This window comes from Balaenoptera ricei, chromosome 14, assembly GCF_028023285.1.
Source record: "Balaenoptera ricei isolate mBalRic1 chromosome 14, mBalRic1.hap2, whole genome shotgun sequence".
Lineage (NCBI taxonomy): Eukaryota > Metazoa > Chordata > Mammalia > Artiodactyla > Balaenopteridae > Balaenoptera > Balaenoptera ricei.
This window is the reverse complement of record NC_082652.1, coordinates 3,022,918-3,050,628: the sequence shown is the minus strand read 5'-3', so window position 1 is coordinate 3,050,628 and position 27,711 is coordinate 3,022,918. Positions and strand designations below refer to the sequence as shown.

Sequence of the window (27,711 nt, the reverse complement as noted above, 5' to 3'; positions counted from 1 at the left end):
AAGCAACATGATAAATGCAATGTCATATTCCTGAAAAGAAAAATTCATAATTTCAAAGGCGTCTGTCCCCCCGCCAATTAACCTATAAATTTGTTACAATTCCGATCCACATACCAGTAGTAGTTATTAGGAGATTTTCCAAGACAATTTTTAAATCCACACGAAGGAGGAATCTGCAAGAATAATCACCACGATTTTGCAAATGGTGAACCATTACGAAGGAAATGTGGTACCCACGATTAAAGGCAGAAGTATAAAGTTCATACTATTAAAACAGTGTTATATACTTGTTCAGTGGAGAGGGGAGCAAGGGATGAAACAGAATATTGAGTCCAGAAATAAATGGATTGGATTCACATATAGAGATTTAGTACACACCAAAATTGGGCACTTCACATCAGCAGGAAAATAAGACTATATATTTAGTAAATGGTCTCAGAACATTTTGGCTATCCATGGCAGAGTCGGTAGAGGGGAATCTTTAAGGTGCCTGTGAGTTCAAATAGAAAAATGGGAAAATGCAAACTGAGAGAGTACAGAAAAGTGGTTACTGCAAACAAAGTGAATCAGAAATGGTAGACTGTAACAGTAGATTCAATGTGAAGAATGACCCCTACCCCCCAAATGAGCCAGTGTTGAAATTCGGGATGAAAAGCTGCAGGTTGGTTAAAGGTCGCAGTGCTCTGACTATTCATTTTGCAAGAAATATTTTAGTTTCTTCTAAAAAATAAAATAACATAATTAATTAATTAACTAATTAATTGATTTGTGGATCCCCTGCACAAAAACTAAATTAACTCCCAAAGCCTTGGCTCTCTGACTCTGGGTGTTCCACACTTTGCTTAGGTAAGAGAGTTGCTCGGGTGTGCACAACCTGGCCCAGGTTACCTTGACCTTGATCATCCCATCACTACCTGGGCCCAGTGACTGACACCTGCCACTCAGTTTGATGCTAAAGCTCACTTCTCTAAATTAATTAAGAGCACATCTCTGAGCTTGCCATGCTGGAATACTGTCAGGCACACTTTCTCAACCTGGACATTTTGAGCCAAATAATTCTTTGTTTTGGGAAGCGACCCTGTGCATTGTAGGATGTTTAACAGCATCCCTGGCCTCTACCTACTAGATGCCTGTAGCAAACCCCTCTCCTGCCAAAAATGTCTCCAGAATTTGCCAAATCTACCCACACTGAGAACCACTAATATGAGATGTGGTATTTGATTTCTCTTGGTAGTCATATGATAAGAACGTACGCAAACTCTTCAGCTGTCTTAAGATTCCTCTGCGCTTTACAGGCTTAACATACTGAGATATTCTAGGCCAACTCTCATATATGCCCCAGCCCCAAATGGAGAGGCCAAGGGAGAGACAAAAAAAAAAACTAGATAATTTTTTAAAGTCTTGTCTTTTCTTCACTAGATTGTCATCTTCTATTCCAAAAGTATCTCCTCCTCTTAAACCTGGCCTCTTCTTCAAGGTCTAAGTTTGGAGAGAATCAGGTAAAAAATATATTTGACCAAACTGACAAGGCTAGGGTTTGAATTGGCCCTTCATCTGTGGGGCAGTTCAGAACTTGCAGGCCAGTATTTCATTTGGAACTAGACCGAGGCACCCAGCGGTGTCTCTCCAGCCCACATCCCTTCAGTGTGCTGAGAGAATCTCCCTCTTGGCTTCAAAACTGACTACGTATGTAGCTGTGTCCAAAATGTCTTGTATAACTAGCAAATCTCAGAGGCTGGGGAGTGTTCCTGGATCCCCACCCTAAACCCAAGAGCAGGGATGCAGGATGCTGACTTCAAATTTTAGAATCTGAGCTTCATGAAGAAGTTTTCTTTGAATGGGACTGAAGCTACAATAAAATGTGACTACCTGCCTCTTTTTTTTTTTTTTTTTAGGATTTGGTATTATGCCCTCCAACCTCACAAAGACTTAAAATATGTTAGAAATACATAAAAAAAGAAACCTACACACATGGATGAAGACATATTTGCTGAGCACTGCTGGAGCCGAATTCACTGTCCCCTCCTCTCTGCTCCCCTGCCCTCTGCGGGATTTCCAGCGCCTGCATCTTTATTTTACACCCAGTTGGTTGGGACCATCTCAAGAACTTGGTGTTGAGAGATGGAGCTCTTTCAGACCAGGATGTTCTCTCAATCGCCTTCGAATCTTCAGCACCCAACAAAGCACGTGAAATGACTTTGATTTTGGTTTGTTAACTAAGTATGCTGAAAACCAGCCCCTTATTATTAAGGGAAGTAGGAAGGGACTGGACCACATGAATAAGCCCTGGTCAAACAAAGCAAAACAAATCCCCCATTTTGCTGCAAATTTATGGACTCTGTAGCTAAGTCGAGAAGGAAGAGAATGATCTTCTTTACTGGTTGAATGTCTGGATTGGAGATCAACTCTGGAGTTTCTGGGAGGATGGAATCCTGATGGACACGACTGGCCTTCATCACCTCTTAAATATTTATGGAGCTCCCAGGATGTCCCAGACACTGGGGATACAGGAGTAAAATAGTAAAAAATAAAGTAAAATAAGATCCTGTAGCCATCCAGTGGAAGATGGTGCTCTGGGGACCAGCCAAATCCTCGGAGAGCCTCAAGCAGAGCTTTGAGAGGTGTTGTCCAATAGAACTTCCTGCAGTGATGGAAATGTTCTCTAATACATGATCATCTCATCCTGAGTCACATCTCTGAGACCCCACATTCAAACATTTCTTTAGGGTCAACTGGAGGATTGTGGATTTCCAGGGTCTAGATAAATTTGTTGCCATATTTAGAAAGTAGGACAGTGCTAAGTGTTGGCAAGAACATGGGGAAAAAGGACTCATCCTGCAGAGCAAGCTGGAAGAACTTGCTGAAATGAAGTAGACACGTCCCCTCCTCCCCAGGGATTCCCTTCTGAGACGCTCCCAGAACGATTCTCACGTGGGACCGTAAGGCACATGTGTGAGGATCCTGCTGCAGCATCGTCTGTGCAGCAGGGCTCTGGGGCCAACCTGGTGCCCTCGATGGGGATGGGCAAGCACAACGTGGTCCATGACCTCTAAGGAATATTTCCCAGCAGTTAGAGGTAGCTCACTAGAGATATACACAGCCACACGGATGGACTGTATAATCATGGGGTCACATGATTAAAGTAGGAATCAGAAGAAGATCTAGGGCACATCAGAAGTCCAGAGATCTAGAACAGGTACACACAGCCACACAGATGGACTGTATAATCACGGGGCCACATGATTAAAGTAGGAATCAGAAGAAGATCTATATCAGAAGTCCAGAGATCTAGAACAGGTGGTTCCTATTGAACTAGAACTTAGGGAAGAGATTCCTACACAAAAATATCCCATAAAACTCTACAAGAGCCACCTTTATGTAAAAGGAGAAAAATATAAAACAATTTACAGAAGGGGAAATTCAGTGGACCAACAAATATATGAAAAGATTCTCAATCTTAGTCATGGCAAAGGAAACGGAAACTAAAAAGATACCAGCTTTCACCTACAATATTGTCAAATTTAAAAAATTAACCTTTACTATGTGCACTGAATTAGTAAATGAGCTCTCATATGTTACTCATGATAATGTTAAGGGCCACACCTTTTGGGAAGGTGATTTGGCAGTGTTTACTAAGATTAAAACTGCATATACCCTTTGACCAAGTAAAACTACTCTTGGGACTTCCCTGGCAGTCCAGCAGTTAAGACTCCAAGCTTCCACTGCAGGGGGCAGGGGTTCGATCCCCAGTTGGGGAACTAAGATCCAGCAAGCCATGCGGGGCGGCCACAAAAGAAAAGACTGCTCTTGGGTGGCCCCCAGTGAGCCATTTCTCCCAGTATTCACACCATTCTGTACCCACCCATTGCAACACACCCACATAGATATTGGACTTGACCATGAAGTCCCACTTGCATTGGCCAATGGGACTTGAGGAAGTATGAGACATGAAGAGGTTCGGATCACTCCCTCTTGGAAACCTGAGACCACCATGTTGTTAGAAACTCCAGCCACATTGAGAGACCATCTGTTGGAGAAATAAGGGGCCCAGCTGACCAGCCAGAATGAGGTCCCAGACCTACGGCCTTTGCAGAGCTGTTTCAGCCAAACCTAGCCATTCAAGCAATCCCAGCTGAGAACTCAGATGTCACGGAGCAGAGCTGAACCATCTCCACCACGGCTGTACCATTACTCCAGTGAGTGGAGTGGTGAAAACTGGATGCAGCCAGGATGTCCACCAACAGAGGGATGATGGAAGGACTATATCCATCCTATAGACTCACGTGCGAGGACCACAGAAGGAAAAATCTTACACCCGCCCATCCAAACACATACCATCCTATCATAAGTGAAAAAGCAAACGGCAGCATCGTGAATAATCCCGATTTTGTAAAAATACATTCAAATCCTTAAATAAATGCAAAATAAATGTGTGTAGGAGCAGGAGAAAAGTGGAAGACTGCACTGGGTTGTTGACACGAGTTATTTCAGGAGGGTGGGAGGAGGGACGTGGTGAGGTGGAGATTATTGACTTTTTAAATGTGTTTTTAAAGTAAGGCACTCATTACACGCACGACTCCACTAATTAAAGAAAATCTAATGAGAAAAATGGGAGCGCAAAACCGGTTTTTAAAGAAGATCAGCCTCTGAAAAAATCAACATCAGAAAACTCGGAGAGTAAAGCTGAAGGTGTCTGCAAGAAGTTTCTCTCACGAATTTTAAATGCAGCATCTTTTTTTTTTTTTTTTGCCAGCCTTAAATTCAGATTAATTCTGTGAAAAGTTTCAGTAGCCTTTTTCCACCTGGGTTTTCAAGATTCATTGAATATGATTGTTTGGCACTTTTCCTAGCAAGTTCCACTGGAAAGGGCAAACATCTGGTTTTATCTCTGGGAACATATTTACTGCATGTCTGTGTGTTGCAAGAGGTGTACTAAATGATCAAACCTTCCAGAGCAAAAGGATTTTGATTCCTTTTGCTCAGGAATTCAAATGACCTGAAAGCTTAAAAAAAGATCTTGTTTTCTAAATACCATACTCACGAAACAAATGGCCCCAAAATGCTGCTGTCAGATAGGTCTCCATCATTGTGCTTCTTTTTTTGTAGGAAACTTCTGCCTGTATAGTAGAATCTGGACAAATTCATGCCAATAAGCTTGACTTTTTCCTTCTTTTGTCTAATATGTTGTTCTCTACTTTGCCTTCCCATTGGACTCTTCCAGAAGGCTCTGGAAAAAATACAGATGCCTGGGACCCACCCAGAGATTTTGATCTAATTTGGATGAAGCCTGGATGTGAGGATTTGGGAAACAAACCTCAAGTGATTTTAATCTGTACCCAACATTAAGAGCCATTGGTGTTATGATGAATATAAGTCATAACTATTCTCAACGAACACTTAACATATTCTTATCTTGTTTTTTTCGAATCCATGACAAATTGAATTATATTTCACATAGTTTTAATATGAACTTCACTTTATGGAAGTTGAGTCATTTGAAAATTGGTTAAAAGAAGTATCATTTAATTTAAAAATTCTGCTAACCAGGAACATAATTTAGAGTGAACACAAGCCTTGTGTGAATGCTAGAGGTTTTCAGAGGCCGGCATGTGTGTCTCCATGTCAAAATATCAATGCCTCACTTGAAACGGACACAAAATATAGTGTCCAGGACTCGGTGCTGTAATTAGGTGGCGTTTCGTAGCTCTTTTGTAATATTTTATCAAGGTTGTAGCATTTCTTTCACAAAATTCCTTCCATAAGGTAACCCCTGATAAAAAATATCTGCATTTCTCAATGATTTTTCTCTAATTTAGTTTGAACTTGCCAAAACATACGTGGACAAGCTCTCTTTAAAATCGTGAACTTTCCCTGAATTGATCTTTACTCAGTTCTTTATTTTTAAAAGTATGTTTCGAGCACTTGATTTACTGCCTCAAATTCCCCTAAACTCTTCCCCTGGACCATATACTTCTCCAGGGGACAGAAAGTTTGTATTCACAGTGCTAGGCACACGATAGGGTAATTAAATGCCTGCTCCCCTGGTTAATATTTTTGCCTGGCAATGTTGTTTGCTATAAAATATCATCCCATGCACTAGAAAGGTCACAAATACTCTGGCTTATTTGAGGAAAGGTCATCAGCTCTCCGGGGACTTGACAAGTAGTGTATTTGCTCTATGAGTGGTGAGACAGACTTCATCTTGTTGCTTTTCTCAAAAGGTCTGACGTGTTATCTTGCGACTCCTGTGTCTTCATCAGCTCAGGAGACTATAACAAAGTACCACAGACTGGGTGGCTTATAAAAAACAGACATACATTTCTCATAGTTCTGGAGGCTGGAAGTCCAAGATCTGGATGCCAGTGTGGTTGGGATCTGGTGAGAGTCTCCTTCTAGGTTGCAGCCTTCTTGCCTCCTCTTATAAGGGCACTAATACCATTTGTCGGGGCTCCACCCGCATGACCTATTCACCTCCCAAAGGCCCCACCTCCAAATACCATCACACTGGGCATTATGACAATGACTTCTGGAGGGACACGGACATTCAGCCCATAACATCTTGATCTGGGGAAAGAGTGGCATCCACTCTCCCCTCTCCTCTCTGTCCTCACTTTCTGGGAAAGTTAGAGGCAAGTTAGCATCCTTAGCTCATTTACCCAGTGCTCTCCACAGAAACTTCAAGGAAGTTTATTAACTGAAATCACCCCTAAACACAGCTTTCTTCCATTTATTAGAAATAGCTGGCACATATCAGAAAGAACGCCACATAAGAAATCCACCACCACAGTGAGAAGCCCGCGCACCGCAACGAAGAGTAGCCCCCGCTCACCGCAACTAGAGAAAGCCCACGCCCAGCAACAAAAGACCCAACACAGCCATAAATAAATAAATAAATAAATAAATAAATAAATAAATAAATCCAAAGATCTGGGTTTTTAGAATGTGACAATAATTACAATACAAATACCACTGACTGGGCTCTTACTAACTGGCAGGCGGGGGTGCTCCTGGCCCCAGACCCATTTGTAAGGGACCCTGCTCGGTCACTCCTCCCCACAAGACCAAAGGGGCAGGGTCACCTAAAACTGTGACACACTTCTACACCATACTGTGGGGACCCAGAGGAGATAAGGATGTGAGTGTAAGTGTTTAATTTGGAAGGTGATCTCTAGAGTGGCCACAGAGGGATGTGAACGTTGGGAGGGAAGGGAAGGACGCCAATACATGGTGTGTTACAGGGCATGTGAATCACTGTGGGCAACTGGGTTCAGTCTCTCTGGGGAGCCCCGTAGATCTCGCCCCAGATAACCCGACTGTGCACGGGTGAGGGAGCAGGTTGGGAGCAGCTCTGGGTGGCATGAACCCCCGACACATCCAGCCTGCCCCACAGATGAGCTGAATGCACTCTAGCCATCAAAACAAACAAACAAACAATGACAAAAAAACCCAGGAAAGTCACAGGCGACTGCATTTGGCAGCTGTGAGGTGAGCTCTCAGGGCTATGGTGAGGGCACTGGGACTAGGAGTCAGGCAGTGTCAGTGTTCACCCTCCGGGGACCCTACAACGTGGTGTCCCAATGGACCAAACCCACTTCCACATCTGCACATCCTCTTCCCTGAAGATCCTCTAAAGGATGGACCCACCCTGCCCATGTGTTTACGGCCAGACCCAAGCGGTGGCCCGGGGGGCAGCTCTTTGTAGAGGGCACCAAAAGGACTCTTCAGACGCCTGAATGTGTCCCTCGTGGTTACTGAGGCAGCAAGCGTGGGACGTGGTTGCAGCCTGCTTGTCCCACGGCAGGGAGACTCCAAGGCAGAATCTGAGGACTCACGTCCAAGAATTCTGAACCCTAACGTGGCGTCCCAGGTAGTTATGGAGGTAGATCTGTCATGGCGGGAGGACAGAGCATCTTTTAGTTATCCGTTTGTTCGCTTGATTTACAACTCTCGAGCATGGAGACCTATGTTGTGTGCAGCAGGTGCTGTGGGTGCCCCTCCTGTGGTCCTGGGCTTCCCCACTCAGGTGCACTCAGCCTGACTTCCAGCTGCCAAGTCGGCATCTCTGTGCCTCGGGGCTTCTGGTTACTGCTGGATCCGCTCTGCTGCCAGGACAGCGGGCCAACAGGCAGAGGAACGGGGCTCCCGGGAGCCGCTTCCAACAAAAGCTCGACGGGCTTTGGGATAGAAGCAGCCCAGGTTCCTCACCCTGGGGTGGACGCTCTCAGAGCTTCCCTGTCAGGGGGAGGCTACAGTCATCCACAGGAGGGACGTGCTTGATGATGCCTTTTATTGGCTCTATTCCCTTCCTGGTGTTTTCCTTCGTGTCCACAAAAAATATCTGCACGCCGATGCTTGTCTCAGCACCTGCTCCGGGGAGAATCCAAACCAAGATGGCGCATGGGCCTCCATTGACGCGCTTGTCCCAGGCCTACAAATGTGAGGTATGGGCCTGGCGTGACCGCTCTGTCTCATGCGCAGTGGTTAAGAATCTCACTCGCTACAGCCAAATGAACGAGGTTATGATGATCCCCATTCAAAAAGGCTTTGAGCGTGAAAGTCCTTTGTCCAGGGTCCCAAACTAAGACCTAAGATAATAATAAAAAATGCTTGTGATCTCAGCTCTGTCCCTTATTTGCTGTGTATCCTCGTACAGGTGGCATCTGACGCTCATGATGGGGATGATGGGGAGGTCGTATCCACCTGACCTATTTACTGGGCTGCTGCAAAGGTCCAGGGAGATGATGACGCTGAGAGATCAGATACACTATAAACCACAACATGGATATCAGGATTATTATGTCCACGTTGCCCTAACCTCAGGAGCATGGAATTGGGCCCCCATCTCTTCTCTACCTGTTTATCGTTTTCTTATTTCGTCCTCCTTTTCCTCCCCTTCCTTCCTTCCTTTTTGAGGATTGAACGATAAGAATGAGGATTTCTTATTCTATGAAAATCACTATTATTTCAAAGGAGGAATTTTTCTTCTAGAATCAAATTTTTAAAAAGATGAAATTTTCTCCTTGAATGTCCCTCTTTCTCAGTGTCACTTCAGCTGAACAAATATGAAGGTCTTTACTCTGGACTCAGTGCTCTGCTAGAACCATGGAAGCATCAGACATCGGCATTCCTACTCAAAGAGCCTACCAGCTCTTGGGGATACATGTCATCTTTAATCAATGTTTACTGGGTCTCAAAAAGTGTTTGGGCATCGAAAGAGAACAACAATATACGATACTACCTTATTTATTTAAAATAAAATGATAAGGGATACTTGTAAATGTATATGTGTCACTTGTATATGTTAAATGACACACATTCACTGGCTCTATGGTGTTGACAATTGCAGCTGTAAATGCTATTTGGCTTTGGCTTTTTAAAGAACACCATTTTTTATGTGTTTTAGTCCTGTGAGATCATTCGAGGGAAATGGGAATCATTAGATTAGAATATAATTATCTCTTTTAAAACTTTTATTATTTTCTAAAACATGCAAGTAGTATTTCCAAACAGTAGACGAGTTCATAATTACAGACACGCAAGTGGATTTTTAAAATGATCATTATAAAATTCCACCATCCAGAGATAATCACATTAGCATTTTGGTACAGATTTTCTGAAGTCTTTTAAAAAAGTATCTATAATACAACAGTTGTCCACACGACTAGTTGACCCATCCCTTCAGAACAGAGACTAAGCCCTCCTTCTTACTGGCCATCTGGTCAATGAGAGAAAGAGAGAGAGAGAGAGAGAGAGAGAGATAGTGTATCTAGGCAACCAGAGGCCCACAGAGACAGAGACTAAATTCATGTGCCTCCTGAAATTATAGTAAGCATGCTCTTTCTTAAAATGCTTTGGGCTTAACCTATATCAAGGATATCTTTCCAAATCTATGTCATCATATCTAATGGCCTCATGCTATTCTGTTTAAGGTAGCTACTATAATCCATTTAGTCAATTCCAAATGACTGTATATTTGAGTTTTTCTAGTACTGATCTACTATATACAATACTCAGAAAAAAATAAGCTTCTACACTCATTTCAGTGCACTTGACATACTTTGCCAATATATTTGCTGTAGGTCTCCAGATATCCACTTGGGTTTCTAAGACACACAAAAAAATCAGTTCCTCCAACTCTCAGCCAGAATTTGCAAACTGATAACCCACAGATGTATTTTGTTTGTCCCAGACAAACAATATTTCCAATATTTGAACATGCCATATGAATGTCTGAACGTCTTCTTCCTCAGAAAGATCTCTGGCCACCCTAGATCTATAGCCTCATCCAGCAACAACAAGCAGGGTCTGAGTTTCACTGCCCTGTTAGTCTGCACCCCAGTTTCCACAACAACCCCCCTCCCCATACCCCACTCACAGTTTGTATGCTCATTTATATTTTCTGCCTGCCCTCACTCCCGAGTCATTTCAATGTGTGACCCTCTGTTGGCCGCCATGCATTTCTTTGTCATTGAATGGCACCAACCTTTGTCATCCTACAAGCATTGGAATCTGGGCCAAAATATGAGGTCCCAGCAACTTCATACAACTGAGTCTCCTTGAGGCTGAATCTTCCCTCTGACCCTATCACCTCGTTAGCTCGTGACATTTGTGAATATCAAATGTGATAACTCATGTTGAAATCCCTCTGAATACAGCACCATCCCCAACGAACGTGTGGTATAATCATCAGCCGGTGGGGAAAATCTTCCTGGTCTATTAATATGACCACTTTTGACTGCTATATAAAAATGAGGGCAAGGGTAGGTCAAGAAGACCAGTTAGGCTACTGCCCCACCCTATAACATAACAAAACACAAAATTTACAATATTAATGTAAACAATGCTCATTGGCTGTTCACCAAAGACCATTTCTTCTCATTTGTGGCACAGAGCTAGACTACATTTCCCAGGCTCCCTTGTTGCAGAGATGGTCATGTGACTGAGGTCAACAGAACGTGGACGGAAGTGATGTGCAGTCACTCAGAACAATCCCAACAACCTCTCCCATGATCCTCCCTGCTCTTTCCCTCCCTTCATTCCATCCTGATGACTTTGGTAACCTTGGAAACTATGTGCCAAAGACAATGGGACCAAAACTTGAAGGAGCCTGGATTTGTCCATCTTTGCTTAGTGGAGAACTATCTATTAGCAATACCTGTTTGGATTTTATATGCGTTGGAAGTGAACTTCACTTGTGTATGAGCCATTATCAATTTGGGTGTGTTTGTTAAAAGAAAAAAAAAAAGAACGTTCCTTATTAAAGAGTGTCAATGGAAATAATCAATAAACCAATATATAATAGGAAGAGAAAAGAATTTTATTCATGCCAAACTAAGGACTATAGACCAGGAGACACAGATTCAAGAAGTACCTGAATTCTGTTCTGTCGAACTACAAAATGGGGGAGGCTTAGAAAGGCAAAAACTGCAAAATTACATAAGTTGTTTCTCAAAAATTAGGACTGGAGCTGGCAAGAAGTAAAGGTGCTTATTAAGCAAGGATTGGTTGGGGTCTGAGATGGTTGCTTAGTTACAAGGAGAGACCTTAAGACCATAAGGTTGCAGCTGGCAGATGCTAACAGATATTGTTTTGAGAATGGTTGGCGGTATCCTTGAGTCTGATATAGTTCAGAAAAATTCAAGTTCTCAGTAATACAGGAACGTGTCTAAACCCAAGTCCACAATGGCCACCCAGCTCCATTTTTGATGTTTGAACCACAGTTACTACATTTTGAGTTTTTAAAGGCATTCTTTTATCTAATGGTTAAAGCTTAAGCACAATGCATGTTTAATAGGCCACAAAGAGGTTATTTTGGTTACCCTGAAGTTCAAGTGAGATCACATAGAAGCCAGAACGACTTCCCCACACCTCAACATGTAAAAATTTCTTCCATCAGTAGTTTGTAATGTCTGAAAGATTATCAGGTCGAAAAACTTCCCGGATTTAGTTATGAGTTTCTTTTCTTTTTCTGTCTTTTTTTTTTTTTGAGTTAAAATTAGTAAGAAAAAATAGCAAATGTCAGTTCCAAGCCAATTAAGAATAGTTTTGGTTACAAATGCAGTACTTGGAAACTGATTATGAAATACTTCCTGGGAGACACATCTTCTTGCTCACAGAGTTTGCTGAAAAGCAATTAATTTTTATTTTAAGAAAACATGAGAGAAACAGACATTTCACCAAGGAAGGCATACAGATGGCCAAGAGGCACATGAAAAGATGCTCAACATCACTAATTATTAGAGAAATGCAAATCAAAACTACAATGAGGTACCACCTCACGCAGTCAGAATGGCCATTATCAAAAAATCTACAAACAATAAATGGTGGAAAGGGTGTGGTGAAAAGGGAACCCTCCTGCACTGCAGGTGGGAATGTAAATTGATACAGCCACTATGGAGAACAGTATGGAGGTTCCTTAAAAAACTAAAAATAGGACTACCATACGACCCAGCAATTCTACTACTGGGCAAATACCCTGAGAAAACCATAATTCAAAAAGAGTCATGTACCAAAATGTTCATTGCAGCTCTATTTACAATAGCCAGGACATGGAAGCAACCTAAGTGTCCATCGACAGATGAATGGATAAAGAAGGTGTGGCACATATATACAATGGAATATTACTCAGCCATAAAAAGAAACGAAATTGAGTTATTTGTAGTTAGGTGGATGGACCAAGAGTCTGTCATACAGAGTGAAGTAAGTCAGAAAGAGGAAAACAAATACCATATGCTAACACATATATATGGAATCTAAAAAAACCTAGTTGCAGGGCAGGAATAAAGAGGTAGACATAGAGAATGGACTTGAGGACATGGGGTAGGAGGGGGAAGCTGGGGCGAAGTGAGAGTAGCATCGACATACGTACACTACCGAATGTAAAATAGATAGCTGGTGGGAAGCAGCAGCATAGCACAGGGAGATCAGCTCGGTGCTTTGCGATGACCTAGAGGGGTGGGATAGGGAGGATGGGAGGGAGACGCCAAGAGGCAGGGGATATGGGGACATGTGTGTGCATATGGCTGATTCGCTTTGTTGTGCAACAGAAACTAACACAGTATTGTGAAGTAATTATACTCCAATAAAGATCTTTTTTTAAAAAAAAGAAAACACAAGAGAGCTTTTCAGTACAAAGCAATCAAGAAAGAAATCTGTGTATAAAGTGCTAGAACATAAGTGCACTTAGATGGACAGCAGAGAACATCTAATTATATATCATATTATTAAATACACCATCACAGAATCCCAATTGGTGCACAAAATATAACTATATGCAGCCCCCGTTTTTCTATATCACCTTGCATATTCCACTCATTACCTAATCACACCTTACAATTTTCTTTTTGCCACGTTACTCATTTAGAAGGTCTTTTTTCTCCTCAGACGTCCAAAGGAAATGCAGTGTACATACAAGACAAAGTTGACTTTGCCTTTCATGTGATGACAGTACCTTTTTTTTAGCAATGACACCCTAAATTTTGTGTGTAGGGGCATCTACTTCCCATTATTTAGAGTCACAAGAGGCTGCCCTACCCTCAAGTACCTAAGTCTGCCATGAACCAAGCCTGCACAGTGGGGCCTGTCCATACTCTAAGGTTCAGAGGGACACATGGCCCGAGGCAGATCACAGAGTTACAGACCCGGAATTTTCGTTGGGATCGTTGTGAATTAGCAATCCTCCTTTTTCCTGACATTATTATCTACATGGTGGGCCCAAGCCACCACATGGAGTCTCCTGAGAATAATGAATAATAAAGCTGAGTCCAGCAGTGGAAAAACCATGCCCTCAAGACACCACCATCTGTGTCCACATATCCAGCTGTACCTGAAGCTACGTACGCTGTGTACTTCCAGGTCCTTGAGCCAATACATGTGTGCTCTCTCATTTTTGCTTTTGTTTGTTTAATTCTGAGTTGGGATTCCATCACTTGCAATCAAAGAGCCCAAATTAATCCAACAGTGAATGGAAAAATATTTTCCTATAGCTACGATGATTAAGCATCTATTCTATGACAGGCATCAAACTTGGTAGTGCAGAAACCCACTCAAATAAATGTCCAAAACAATATCGAAGGTGATGTCAGTTAACATTTATTAGGTGCTCGCTGTAGGCTGGACAGTACTCTAAGTAATTTTTATGTTGAAACAGTAGTAGATACATATTGTTAAAAAATTCAAACAGTACAATTTAGTGTACAGTTAAAAGTCTCTTCACTTTCCCAGACCTCATTCCCCAGTTCTTTTCCTCAGAGTTAATACTACAGCCAGTTACTCTGTAATCTCTCGGGAATATTCTATGTAAATAAACGTGCATAGTAATAATATGCACAGATACATGGAGGTGAGGGTGCGTTCATTTTTAACCCGTACAACACCAGCTAACATTAATTGACTGGCTATCGTGGCCTAGGTATAATTTTAAACACATTACACTTGTTATTTCATTCTCATGACACTCAGGACGTAAGTCATCTTATGAGAAAGATGAAACACGGATAAATCAGGGAAACCAACCAGGCAGTCGCCTTCCAGGCGTGAATTCTAGAAGCCACCCTGCTCGTGGACATGTTAGGAGATCGATAAATATAACACCCCAGTTACACACCGGAGTTTGCAAGAAATTGAGGGATGAAGCTCAACTCATGCTGTCTTGTGATCAGGGTTAGGTTGTAGGACGCGTCTCAGGAATACCGTTGGGAGGGTGGAGGATTCTAAAACTTCTCCCTTCCATGTGAGGAAAAGGGAAGCCTCCTACACCGTCAGTGGGGATGTAAATTGGTGCAGCCACTATGGAAAACAGTATGGAGATTCCTTAAAAAACTAAAGATAGAGTTGCCATATGAGAGCTAGCAATTCCACTCCTGGGCATATATCCGGAGGAAACTCTAATTCGAAAAGATACATACACCCCAATGTTCCAAGCAGCATTATTTACAATAGACAAGACATGGAAACAACCCCAGTGCCCATCAACAGACTAATGGATTAAGAAGATGTGGTGTGCACATACAATAAAAAAGAATGAAATTCTGCCATTCGCGGCAACATGGATGGACCTAGACGGTACCATGCTTAGTGAAATGTCAGACAGAGAAAGACAAAAATTATGTGACATCACTTATATGTGGATATATTTTTTAAAATTTTAAAAATAATACAAATGGATGTATATATAAAACAGAAAGAGACAGACATAGAAAACAAACTTGTGGTTACCAAAGGGGAGAGGGAAGGAGGGCTGGACGAATTAGGGGTATGGGGTTAACAGATACAAACTACTATGTATAAAATAAGCAACAAGGATTTAGTGTATAGCACAGGGAACTATATCCAGTATCTGGTAATAACCTATAATGGAATCTAATATGCAAAAATACTGAATCACTATGCTCTACACCTGAAGCTAACACAACACTGTAAATCAGCTATATTTCAATAAAATCTTTCCCTCTCTGTCTCACTCCCACCACCAAGTCTAGAGTTTGGGGCAGAACCCCTGTTGGAAAGTTAGAATCAACAGATGCAAGCTCATCCAACATTCCTGCCTCACGCTGGTGGGGATGGAGAGGAAAATTAAGAGACACAATCCCCATGGTTCAGGCATTTAACAGAAACTTGGATTTAGGTGGAAAATTAGGTGGATGCCACCTACCTAGTAAATAAGAGACCAGAAATGCTTCTCTAGTGCCTGTATATGGACCCATGAAGAGTAAGCTATTCGTGTTTTCTTTAGCATCCTTATTCAGTTTATGGGGAATTAAGGATCAGAGGAGTTAAGAAATATGCCTAAGGTCACACAGCTAAGTATCAGGATTGGAAAATCTCTGTCTCCAAAATGTGCACTCACTGTCATGAGCTGTCTCTCAGAGACATGCTGCATCGAAACACAGGGGCCGCCTACCTGCAGGCACACCTTTTCTTTTTGACATGACTCATGCATCTAATCTTCTTAACACCGTAAGCGTAGGCCTGCCATGTGGACAGGATATGCAAATGACTTGTTTGCCTTGGCATATTAAGAAATGAACAAAGCAGTATAAATCAGCTTATATGTAATAGATAATTCAGCTTTAATCACTGGCATCGCCTCCAATTCTATTCCTGTGCCTCTGCTGGTCTTTGATAATATTTTATTGTAGAATTATTACCCCTCCCCCCGAAAAGAAAAAAAAAAAAAAACAAAGCAAGTCATATCCCTCCTCTAACCTCACCAGTATCTTCCCATCACTGAATCGAATCAGATGTCCGTATCCTGGCCTCGGTCCTCTCTCTCTTCCTCTCAGCTTTAAGCATCCTGGCCTCTTGTTGATCCCCAAACACTTGAGTGGTCTCCCCTGCCTTCAACAGTGGATGTCCAGTGTCTAGAACAGCGCTTGGCACGTGGTACATGCTTCGTAATTATCAGCTGAATAAATGGGCAAGCATTTCCAGGCAGGGCAATGAGCATTTGAGGCCCAGCATTTGAGGCCAGCATGGTGAGTAGGAGGAGAGAGGCTCTGAATGACAGGGTACTGTAGGTCTGGAGAAGGGGAGCGGGCAGAGGCGGGCTTGGTTGTATTTTGAAAAACCTAATTTTCTCAACAAAGGGGTAAGGAATTTAGCCGTAAGATAATATGTGTTTCAACTGTCAAATCAGATTCACACCAACAACAGATCAAAGCCGTCATCAAGCTTTACCAATAGTTTCAAGGATACAAATGTCTGATAGACACAGGCAAAGCGGGAACAGCTTCAGGACAGTAGGCGTGGACGTTCAGACTTTTCTCCTCACTTTGCACACAGCTGGCCCAGGTGAACATCTGAGGTCCCCAAGTGGTGCATGTACAGAGAGCATGTCACTTAGAAGAAAGCTGGCAGTCATCAAGCATCTCGGTTTTATATGCAGGTGGTCACTAGCTGATGTGATTTTCCTACGAGCCATGACCCATAATTCCATCGATTCCAGTTTTGTTTATGTGGGCAAAGAACGTCTCCTGCCCTTTCAGTAAAGAAAGGATGTTGCAGCCATCAAGCCACTGCAGCCGCCCTTGAAGGTGCATGCAACTCTGAGGGGATTCAGGATGGAGAAAAGCAGGATACTGACCCTAGATAGTTAAGGTTCATATCAAAGGAATCATTTCAATAAGCCCAGACTCTTACATCTTCCCATCCATAGAAAAGTGTTAAATTCATTAAATTGATATGTCTGGGTTTTGTGATTAGCAGTAATCTTTTGATGTTCCACTACATGTTTTTTTCCAGCAAAAACTTTTATATACCCTGGCTCCTCCCAGACCTCTTTGGAGTGGTCCCTCAGAGCTCTGGGAGAGGCTGCCATCTACCATAAGCAATCTTAGGCTAAAGTACTACCGAGATAAGGACACTTCTGCCAGCAAGTGCCAGGAGGTCTGTCATTATGTTACTGAATTGGTCGACTGGACCCGTGCTGGGGTCCTAGCCCCAGCTGAGGCCCCCTGTCCTGGCCAGGGAGGTTCTTTTTCTGCTCGGATGAGCACAGCCAATAAGGAAACCAATGCTGCGACTGAAACAGCACAAGCTTTATTCAATGGCCAAAGAATGGAGAAGTTGGTTCGCAAATCAACTCTCAAGCCAATTCGGGCAGAGACTCCATATATAAAACAGGGTCAAAGTAAAAGGGTGGGAATTGGAAAGAGTGGGGGGAATATTCATGACTTATCCAAGAACGGGGGTGTGGTTTGGACCCAGGACTGATGCAACTCTCCTTTTCGGTCCTTGTCTGGTCTTCTCCGGTGGTTGTCATGGCAACTGTCAACTGTCATGGCACCAGGTGTGTGTGTCATTTAGCTAATGCATTACAATGAGTGGATAATGAGGCTCAAGGTCCACTGGAAGTCAAGTCTTCTGCCATCTAGGACCTCGGTGGTTCTAACCAGTTCTTGTTTTTCTTTTTGCACCTTCCTCCTGAAACTGACAGTAATTGGCTTCCATTTGAGGGAGGGGCAGGGGGTATGATCCTGGGATGACCCCCTTGGTAACAATTAGTGAGCGGACGGGAGGTGAGACGGAATCACCCAGCTTCCTTCTTTCTGGTGGTGTCCCCACCACTGCCTCCTACACCGAGGGAGAGAATTATGAGCCTGCTGGCTAATAAGCCCTTCCTTCCAAACCAAACACTGATGGAGAGCTTTGAAGGGTTTTAAAAAGGGAGCAACACATGACACGATTAGACTGTCTTTTTATTAAGGAGTTGCTTCTCATCACCCTCTAATGAGAGGGGCACTGCTTTAACATCCTTGGGGTGAGGACCACGGCTCGGGTTTTTTTTGAATCTCCTTCCACCCTGGGGTAAAAATGCCAACCTCTCAACAAATGTTTTTTGAAGTGATTACAAAATAATTAGGAGTTTCATTTTGACTTTTACAAATTCATTACAAAATAAGATATGATAAATAGAAAACACGGTAGGTAGGGGGTCTAGAAATTCACTATGAACACACAGAGAACAATACACATGCTTTTTCTGGCAAGAGATTCATATGGAAGCTCTATTAGTGGAGAGCTTAAATGTTTTCATTCATCACCGTACCCTTCACTTTTAGTACAGTACATCCATACAATTAATATTTTCCTGAATGAATTTATTAAGCGAACACCAGCAAAAAGAAATTCTAAGCTACTGAGAAGGAGAACTGCTATATTTAGAAGTGCACATAACGGATGGGGGTGGCAGGGTTGAGATTTAAGGTGCACATGCACTCAGAGAAAATTACTAAGCCCTTTAGGAGACAATCTTAAAAATCAGGAGACACGCTCAACTGGTTTTAGCAGCAATGGAAAAAAAATATCACGAATGATGACAAGGCTGGCTTGTTGAAGAAAGAAAACTGTTTGGCCCTGTCAGTCTGGACCCCCTGATGCTGAAAGAGTAAAGGCTTAAGCAGAGCACAAAGGGGGCAATTACACTAGTTAACGCGGGAAATGATGTTGGCATGGATAATGGGCAGGGTAAGGATATATTTCGGAAACGTTCCGAAGGTCGCAGTAGGCAACTCACCAGCCAGAGATATTCATGTGGGAAGAAAAACAAAATGGATCTCAGTAGTAATAATATTATATTTCCCTATTGCAACTTAGAGTGTGTGTTGGGGGGAGATGGGATGGGGAAGTCATGAACCACCAATACAAGGAGAGGAAGAAGAAAATCCCAAAGGTTTCAGTGGCTTTCGCGAAAGTAAACACTATGCATCGACCAAACCCAGAATGCAGAAGACTACTGAAAGTCACAGGGTACCGATTATTTCCTATTTGCCTCCCCTTCGCCCAAGATTCATGTTCCAGCTCCTGTGAACCCAGGGGCTGACTCAGATGGACCACATCCCCCAGGGGCTCAGATCAAGGTCTCCCTTGGCCTTCAGCTTCCAAATGGGTTTGCCAATGGGATTTCTGGCATGAGACTAGAAAAGAGGAGGATAGGTGTGGGTTTTCTTTGCCACTTCTCTGCTTTATTCCGGATTGCATATGGTGGCTGTATTCCTTCAAAACTCTAGCTTGTGACAGGTGGTCCTTCATCTGTGAGCCCACCACTTACTGGGCCCTGTAACTCTGTTCCCTTTCTCCCCTTGTCAAGCGAGAGTCATGGCTTACTACCCTTGGGAGTCTCTGGGGGCACCAGTACAGCCGTTATTTCCCTTAATCCCGCTCTGCCCTCACTCTTTACTGAAGTCTCTTCCATTCGAACCATCTGGAGTTTGTTGCTGGAACCCTGGCTCATACGAAGTACTTCAGATTCTTTCACAAGGTATTTGAACACATCTAGAATTCCAGAATGACCTGGGAGTGTCGAGTGGCTAGAGCTGCAAGGCAGAAACCAACTGTCCATTGGCTTCCGGAAAGTATTAGAGAAATCCCATTATTTGAGGCTCTTTTCTTCTTACTTAGCTACAGGATACTGACAAATTTCCCAGGCTTGGTTGTTGTGTTTCCCCTTTGAGCAGTGAAAATTACATAGATAAAAAGAAATCACACTAAGACCCTTCCCCCGTGGCTCACCTTCCCACGTGAACCCAGAGAGGAAAAAGAACATAGGAAGCCCAATAATAAAATGTTCCAGTGGTTTCTCAGAGAGTTAAGTATCTCCAGGCACCGTTAGAATGAATATCTGCAGGGCTGTAACTTCAAGATGAGACACAGCCTACCAAGATCTTGATGACTAGAAACAATGCTAATTGCAATTTCCCAAATCCTTCTCCTTCTCAGAAATCTACTGGTTGGTTTGGGTCAGAATGCAGAGTTTTGGGTACAAAACAAGTCAAATACACTTTTAGACAAAATAAAATAATCTACTCAGTCTAGAATAATGTCTCTATTGAGCATCTCCTGTTTGCCTTTATCAGCTAAGCTTCTTTGGTGGCAAGAAAGAGAGTTTGATTCAAGGTTGTTTAAGAAGAAAGAAGTCTCATATGGGAATATAGGACCACCTTATGGAATCTAAGGCTGGGGATATACGAGGACTCAGACAAGATCCGAAGTTAGGGGTCCGTACGGTCAGGGCTCTCTCTCTCCTCACCTCTGCTACACCCCAAGCATCACCTCCATTCTTTCTCTATTTCTCTATCATCTTCTATTTCTCTGCCTTTGAAAAATATGCCTGCCAAATACAGTAGAGTGCCAGCTTGCCTCTATTCATTCATTCATTTAAAATATTTATAGATTCCTTATCACATGTACTGTATTATTCTAGGAGCTGGTGAAACCGTAGGGAGAAAAAAAGGAAGGTGACAAAGTTACTGCTCTCATGAAGTTTGCTTTCCAGTGGGAGATACAGGCCATACCAAAAAAAAAAAAAAAAAAAAAAAAATATATATATATATATATATATATATATATATATATATATAAATGGTGTGCTACATGATTTATTTTATATTTTATCTAATTATTTACTATCATATAACTACATAATAAAATCACATCCTAGAATATGTAAGTTTGACCTTTAGAAGATGGCTTTACATTGTACATTATAAACCCTGGAGAGAGGCCCTGGGTGACATTGATCAAAACAGATCACTGCACTAGAGAAGTGAACAGAGTACGGTCAGAAATTAGTGTGTAACATGAAAAGGCATGGATATGAGGTTAAGCATGCTTCAGATATTCTTCGTGTTCCTAGAGTAGAAATGCAGTGTTCTACCAGTTGACCTTGGTCCGTGAGATCAATGGCAAGGACAGAGGTATCGTAACGAGGATGCAGAGTTTTGACCTTCTTGGACCCACAAGGACACATAAACTGAGCACACCAGTGGAGTCTGGTCCCAATATAAGAATTGTTCCTAATGTTCAGATAAGGGGCTTCTTCTCCATGCTGGTGACATCATGAAGAAAACAAAATGAAGCAAAATGGATAGGAATGAGGCATTATGTGCTACTAGAAACGCAATTTGGGGACCTTCTCTGTAGGGGAATCTTTAGAGTAAGTTTGAGGAGGAATTTGAGTACGATCTCACCAAGAGTGAGATCATACATGGGAAGAGTTGTCTTGGTCACGGTGGTGTCACTTGATTCCCCATAGTGAGATCCAAGTGGGGAAGCAACTCACATGACCTCATCTGTCCCCTTGTTTCCAGCAAGGCTTAGAGGAGCTCCCTGCGTGGAGGAAAGAGACCACCCCAGCCTCTCAATGGCTGTCGTGGGTTGCCTGGACCACCAGCGGTTGTGAGGTCTGCATCTCTACCCTTGCTGCTGTTAGAAGAGGTAAAACACGCCCAGAGGACATGGGGTGGGGTCTTCCCCGACAGAGTGAAGCATTGAAGTGTCTGCTCCAACACTTGATGAACAAAATATGTCATTGCGTGTGCATACGCTCAACTGCAGCCTCAATGTCCCACTTCCCCTCTCTCCCTGCTCCTGATGGACAAAGAGAAGTTCTATCACGGGTTCCCAGGAACATGCCTACTGAAAGCAGCTCTTCTGCCTCTTCCCTGTTTGCCCATTTCTGTTCCCCTCTAACCTGAAAAGAACCTAATTATAGGAATGAGATCACTAAGCGATTTAACAGAATTCCTGACTTGTGCTCTCCTGAACGCACACCGTGCCTTGCCTAACCTGTTGATTCTTTCCTAGATTAAAAGAAGTCAGAATGAAGAAAGCAACTAAAGAATGACTAGATCTCTACCCCCAGGGGCCCCCTTAGCAATCCTGCAGGCAGATCACTGAGGCAAGATAACATCTGAAGAGTCAGCCAGTCTGCACACAATGGAGAAGGATGCAGAACCCACACTGCCCCAGGAATTCCCTGGTGGTCCAGTGGTTAGGACTCTGTGCTTTCACTGCTGAGGGCACAGGTTCAATTCCTGGTCGGGGAACTAAGATCCCGCAAACTGCGCAGTGTGGCAAAACCAACCAACCAACCAACCAACCAACGAACAAACAAAAAAATCCAACCTCCTGCCTTGATGATTCACTGAGATTCTTCCCCCTTTTTTCCTTTAAAAACTGTCATGGCTGAGCACGATCTTTGGAGTTGGTCTCTGGACAGGAATCCACCTCCCCAGATTACTGGCTTTTCTGATTAAAACAACTTTCCTTTCTACTGACACTTGCGCCTTGAATTATTGGTTTTTGAGTGGTAAGCACCTGAACCTGAGTTCGGTAACACTACTTGCTCCCGAGCTGGATTCCTCTCTGGCAGGAAACTGGACGTTCAGCTCCTGAATGGCCACCACGACCCAAATGCTTAATTGTATTTGTGTTATTAGGCATCTCATTTTCTACACCGATGACCCTGGTCCTTTATGGGCATCTGATTAAACATCACATGGGAGTGATAAGTGTTCTATGGCAATTCCAATGGTTTACAAGAAAACTGGGCAGGTAAAATGAGTTTAGCTTCAAGACATTGTAATTTCAATTATGATAGCGTTTGCTTCTTTTCTGTTTTCTCCCTATAGTTTTCCCTGTAAATGAGGGTACAGTTTGAGCACCTTCTGTCTACCCCAAAGCACAATACCCTACATAAAGAACAGAACCTAGAAATTTCCGCATCAAAGTAAAATTAAATTTCAGGCTATAGAAAGAGGTGCAAAATGAAATAAAGCTTCCAGGATTAGGGGGAAATTCATACTTAAAATGACAACCAAAGTGAAAACCGTTTCACAGAGATTGAAAGACTCAAGATCCATCTCCTCAGATTAGAAAAATGAGGCAGGGGAGGAGAAATGGAGGTTTACTTAGACGATCCTAAAATACAATCTCACGTCTCATGATTTCTGAGGCTGCTAAGAAAAGCAGCTTGGGGAACCACCCTGCAATTTCTCTCCCCCCAACCCCCACCAAAAAAAATCTGATTATATCAGACAGATGTGCTCATTTCTCATTTAAAAACTTTCTAAAACCTCCAGACTTCCAGAATATCCTCAAAGCAATACATGGAAAAAACTATCAAAAGTTTGCAGCAGATTCTAAATTCAACTAAGGCTAACTCCCAGATGGGAGTTGGGGATAACTGCCTTAAACATCCTGAGACCTGGATTCTAACAGTCCAGGCTCAGAACAATTTCTCCATCTGTGAAATATATGTCTTGGACCAAACAATCCCTACTCATAATTTCTGTGATTTTCTTAATTCAAGTGATGTTGGGGACCACCGGGGAGACAGTATCAAGTATTAGATAATGGCTTCTCAATTTGGCAAAAGATGCGAAATCACAGGATAACAAATGTTAATATATTCCCCACCTGAAGTCATAGATCAAATGGAGAGGCACTCAGAGGACACCCTCCCAAAGACGTAAAAATTTTGATATAAGCAGTACCCATATTTAGAAGCCTCGTGGTCCCAAGCTCTATATCTTTAGTCATTTAAAATAATTGCTTTTGCACACTGGCTGGAACCAGAAGTTCTTCTTCTTGTGCCATCTTTGCAATTCTGTGACATGTACTAGAAAATAAAATTTGACATTTTTATACTAATTAATGGTATATAGTCAGAACTGTAACCTGGTGTATAAGACAGGTCTGCAAAGGGCAGAAACCCAGCTTCAACTGGTTTTAGCAAATAGACATGATTGGCTCATGTTTGTGACAAGCCTAGGGAAAGTATGGACTTCAGGTAGAGCTAGATCTAGGTGTAAAACATGATTCCTATAAGGAATCTGGACCTCACCTTCAATTGGATGCTTTTCTCTGTGCATCTATTCTCAGGAAGAGTTATGCCACATTACTGGCAAATTAATTACCAGCCGCTCTAAGTCTGTATTCTATCATTCCATGTAGAATGAGCAGAAAGAAAAAACAAAAAACTTTTTTCCTGAAAAAGTCATGGGAATGATACTCATTGAACCCACATATATATCTCTCACTCATCTAACCTATACATGTGTCCAGGGGAATTAGCTAGATTTGGACCACGTTGCTGTCTCCCCTAGAGTTGGAGGATGGCGTTAGCTCTACTCCAAGCAAATGAACTGAGAATTGGGGAGGATTGGTCCCACTTTTATTTAGTTATGTGTTAGTCTGTCTTTTGCCCGTAGAATATAAGCTCCGTGAGGGCAGGAAAGTTGTCTGTCTTATTTACTACTGTATCCCTAGTACCTATACTACTGAATATCACATAACAGGCACACAACAAATATTTCATGAACGAATGAAAAGAAGAATAAATGATGGTCAGCCAAAAGCAACAGAAGTCCAGTACCCAATTTATTTTGTAACCTTATATAAGTAGGGAGTATCTGGCTGCAGTCCACAAATCTGTAAATCACCAGAAATAGACTTACAGACATCAAAAGCAAACTTATGCTTACCAAAGGGGAAACATTGCGGGGGCGGATAAATCAGGAGCTTGGGATGAACACACACACACACTACTATATATAAGATAGATAACCAACAAGGACCTACTGTTATAGCACAGGGAACTCTACTCAATATTCTGTGATAATCTGTATGAGAAAAGAATCTAAAAAAGAATGAATGTATGTATATGGATAACTGAATCACTTTGCTGTACACCTGAAACTAATACAACACTGTAAATCAACTATACTCCAATAAAATTTTAAAAAATTAAAAACCCAAATCTGTAAATCGCCAAGACTTATTTTATATTGTTTAGTACTTTCCAATTGCCTTAATATGTATGTGTCACATGCAGAGTCTACAGAAGATTCCCCATCTGGAGAAGGAGATAAAAATCCCAAACAGTTACATATACACACTGCTAAGTATAAAATAGGTAGATAACAAGGACCTAATTCTTTCCTATAATGGAAAGAATCTGAAAAAGAATATATATATAACTGAATCACTTTGCTGTACACCTGAAGCTAACACAAATTGTACATTAACTATACTTCAATTTAAAAAATGGTTTAAAAAATCCAAAACAGCAAGTGAATTATGGACAGAGTGTTATGGGAGCAGAGAGAAGAGATAGATCCTGTTATCTTTGTTCAGGGGGCTAGGGATTGGCGATGCCCAGAAATGAGGACATTTAAGCTGAATTAATAAAGCATGCATATATTTGGATAGGCAGAGAAAGGAGGGAAGGGCATTGCAGGCAACAGAAACAGCGTATGTAGATGCACAGAGAATTTTTTTTTAAAAACAATCTTAAATATTTTATTCACATACTTTTAATCTACACACTGCAGCTCTTTTATAGATTGCATTTCACCGCATCATCACTTACCTCACACAGGCATCTACCCACAAGTGGTAACCACCATCATCTGTACCATCAAGCTTTTTTTAAACCTACTGAATCAATCATAACAATACCACGGAGGGGGTTGAGATGCAGGTAAAGAAGGATGAGAAACAGGCAAAAAGATGGACCCAAGTTTCTGGAATGTTTCTTCTCTTTGAAGTTGCAGCCGAGAGTCTAGTAGGTGTTCCTTCTTTTCCTTCTGTTTTGAAACATAATCATCCAGATTCTTCCTTCTCCTCCTCCTCTTCTTCCTTCTCTTTCTCCCCCTCCTTCTCCTTCTCTTTTTGTTTTCCTTCCCTTTCTCCTTCTTCATAATCTGAGCCCTCGCTCAACTGTTCTCTTCTCTCTCTGGAACTCCAAAGCTTCCACGCCCCCTGCAAACTCACCTAAAGCCTATTAATTCCGACATCCAACACTTCATCACTGCGGACCTGTTCCTCTCTGGTTTGGTCCACTGCCAGTCAGCATAGTGGCCTTCACGCTGTCCCTCTTCTGTGTACTCTTGAGTATACAGTCCAATCCACCGGATTCGTGAATGACGATTTTATCCTCTCCTCTGAGAGGTTGGGAACAGCCGTGAGCTTCAACTTGAGGACGGCAAGTGGTGCTGGAGGCATCTACGGACCAGACATGCTGAACGGACAGAGATTCTAGAATGTGAAGGGCTCAAGAGCGTGCTACAGAGTTTTGTTTATATTATACAATATTCTTTTCAGTTTTTAAAATGCTATATAATATGTGAAAGGTAGTGCTTTGGAACTCTTTTTGCAGGTGTTGGCATGGAGGGAATATTTGATTTTAAAAAATGAAACTGGGAATATCTGAGGAGAGAATCAATTCAGATCAATGGCAATGACGACAATTAAGCACTGACTGCATGCTGGTTGAAGCTACGGACAAACCAAGACATGAAAGTATAAAGGGAAAAAAAAAAAAAAAAGACCCTGTGTCAGCAGTAATAGTAAAACTGAGAGCACCCTCTAAAGAGTAGGGCAATAAATAAAGTTTATAAGAAAAAAAAAAAAAAACAGACAGGAACTACATCTATTCATATGCGTATCCCCATGGCTAGTATGACCTGGCTTATAGTTGATCTTCAATAAAGGTTGATTATATAAATTAAAAAAAAATAAAAAGAAAGAAAGTATAAAGGAAAAGGACATTAAATAAGCCTTTACTTTAATTTCTCGGGACTTCCCTGGTGGCACAGTGGTTAAGAATCCACCTGCCAATGCAGGGGACGTGGGTTCGAGCCCTGGTCCGGGAAGATCCCACATGCTGTGGAGCAGCTAAGCCCGTGCACCACAGTGACTGCCTGCGCTCTAGAGCCCGCGAGCCACAACTACTGAGCCCGCATGCCACAACTACTGAAGCCCTTGCACCTAGAGCGCGTGCTCTGCAACAAGAGAAGCCACCGCAATGAGAAGCCCGTGCAGCGCAATGAAGACCCAATGCAGCCAAAAATTTTTTAAAAATTAAAAAAAAATAATTTCTCTCCTTCTCCTCCCCAAACATCCTCTTCTTCATCCTCCTTTTCACTAATAGAAGTATTGTGTAAGAGAAAGAGACTGTTTGAATATAGATCTGAAAATTCCTAGCTATGTGACCACGGGAAGGTTACTTCATTTACAGACCTGATGTTTCCTCCAGTGTAAAAAGGAAGAGTATCTATCCTGGAAATTGTTATAGAAATTAAAGGAGATGCCACATGTATCAAAGTGCCTGTAAATGCATACCCCAAACCACGTATACCGGATAAACTAAGGGTTTTAAAAAATACCTTCAGGGAGTAATCAGGTACAGGCAGACCTCAGAGATATTGCAGGTTGCATTCCAAACCACCACAATAAAGCAAATATCACAATAAAGGTAGTCACAAGAATTTTTTGGTTTCCCAGTGCATATAAAAGTTATGTTTAGGGGCTTCCCTGGTGGCGCAGTGGTTGAGAATCTGCCCGCCAATGCAGCGCACACGGGTTCGAGCCCTGGTCTGGGAAGATCCCACATGCCGCGGAGCGGCTGGGCCCGTGAGCCACAGTTGC

General features: G+C 42.3%; 1 protein-coding gene across 1 annotated transcript in view; it reads right to left on the bottom strand.

Moving 5' to 3' along the window:
• The window catches only part of TMEM132D (transmembrane protein 132D), a 678,719-nt gene that overhangs the window by 314,994 nt on the left and 336,014 nt on the right, over nucleotides 1-27,711 (bottom strand). The gene's annotated exons all lie outside the window — the stretch shown is intronic.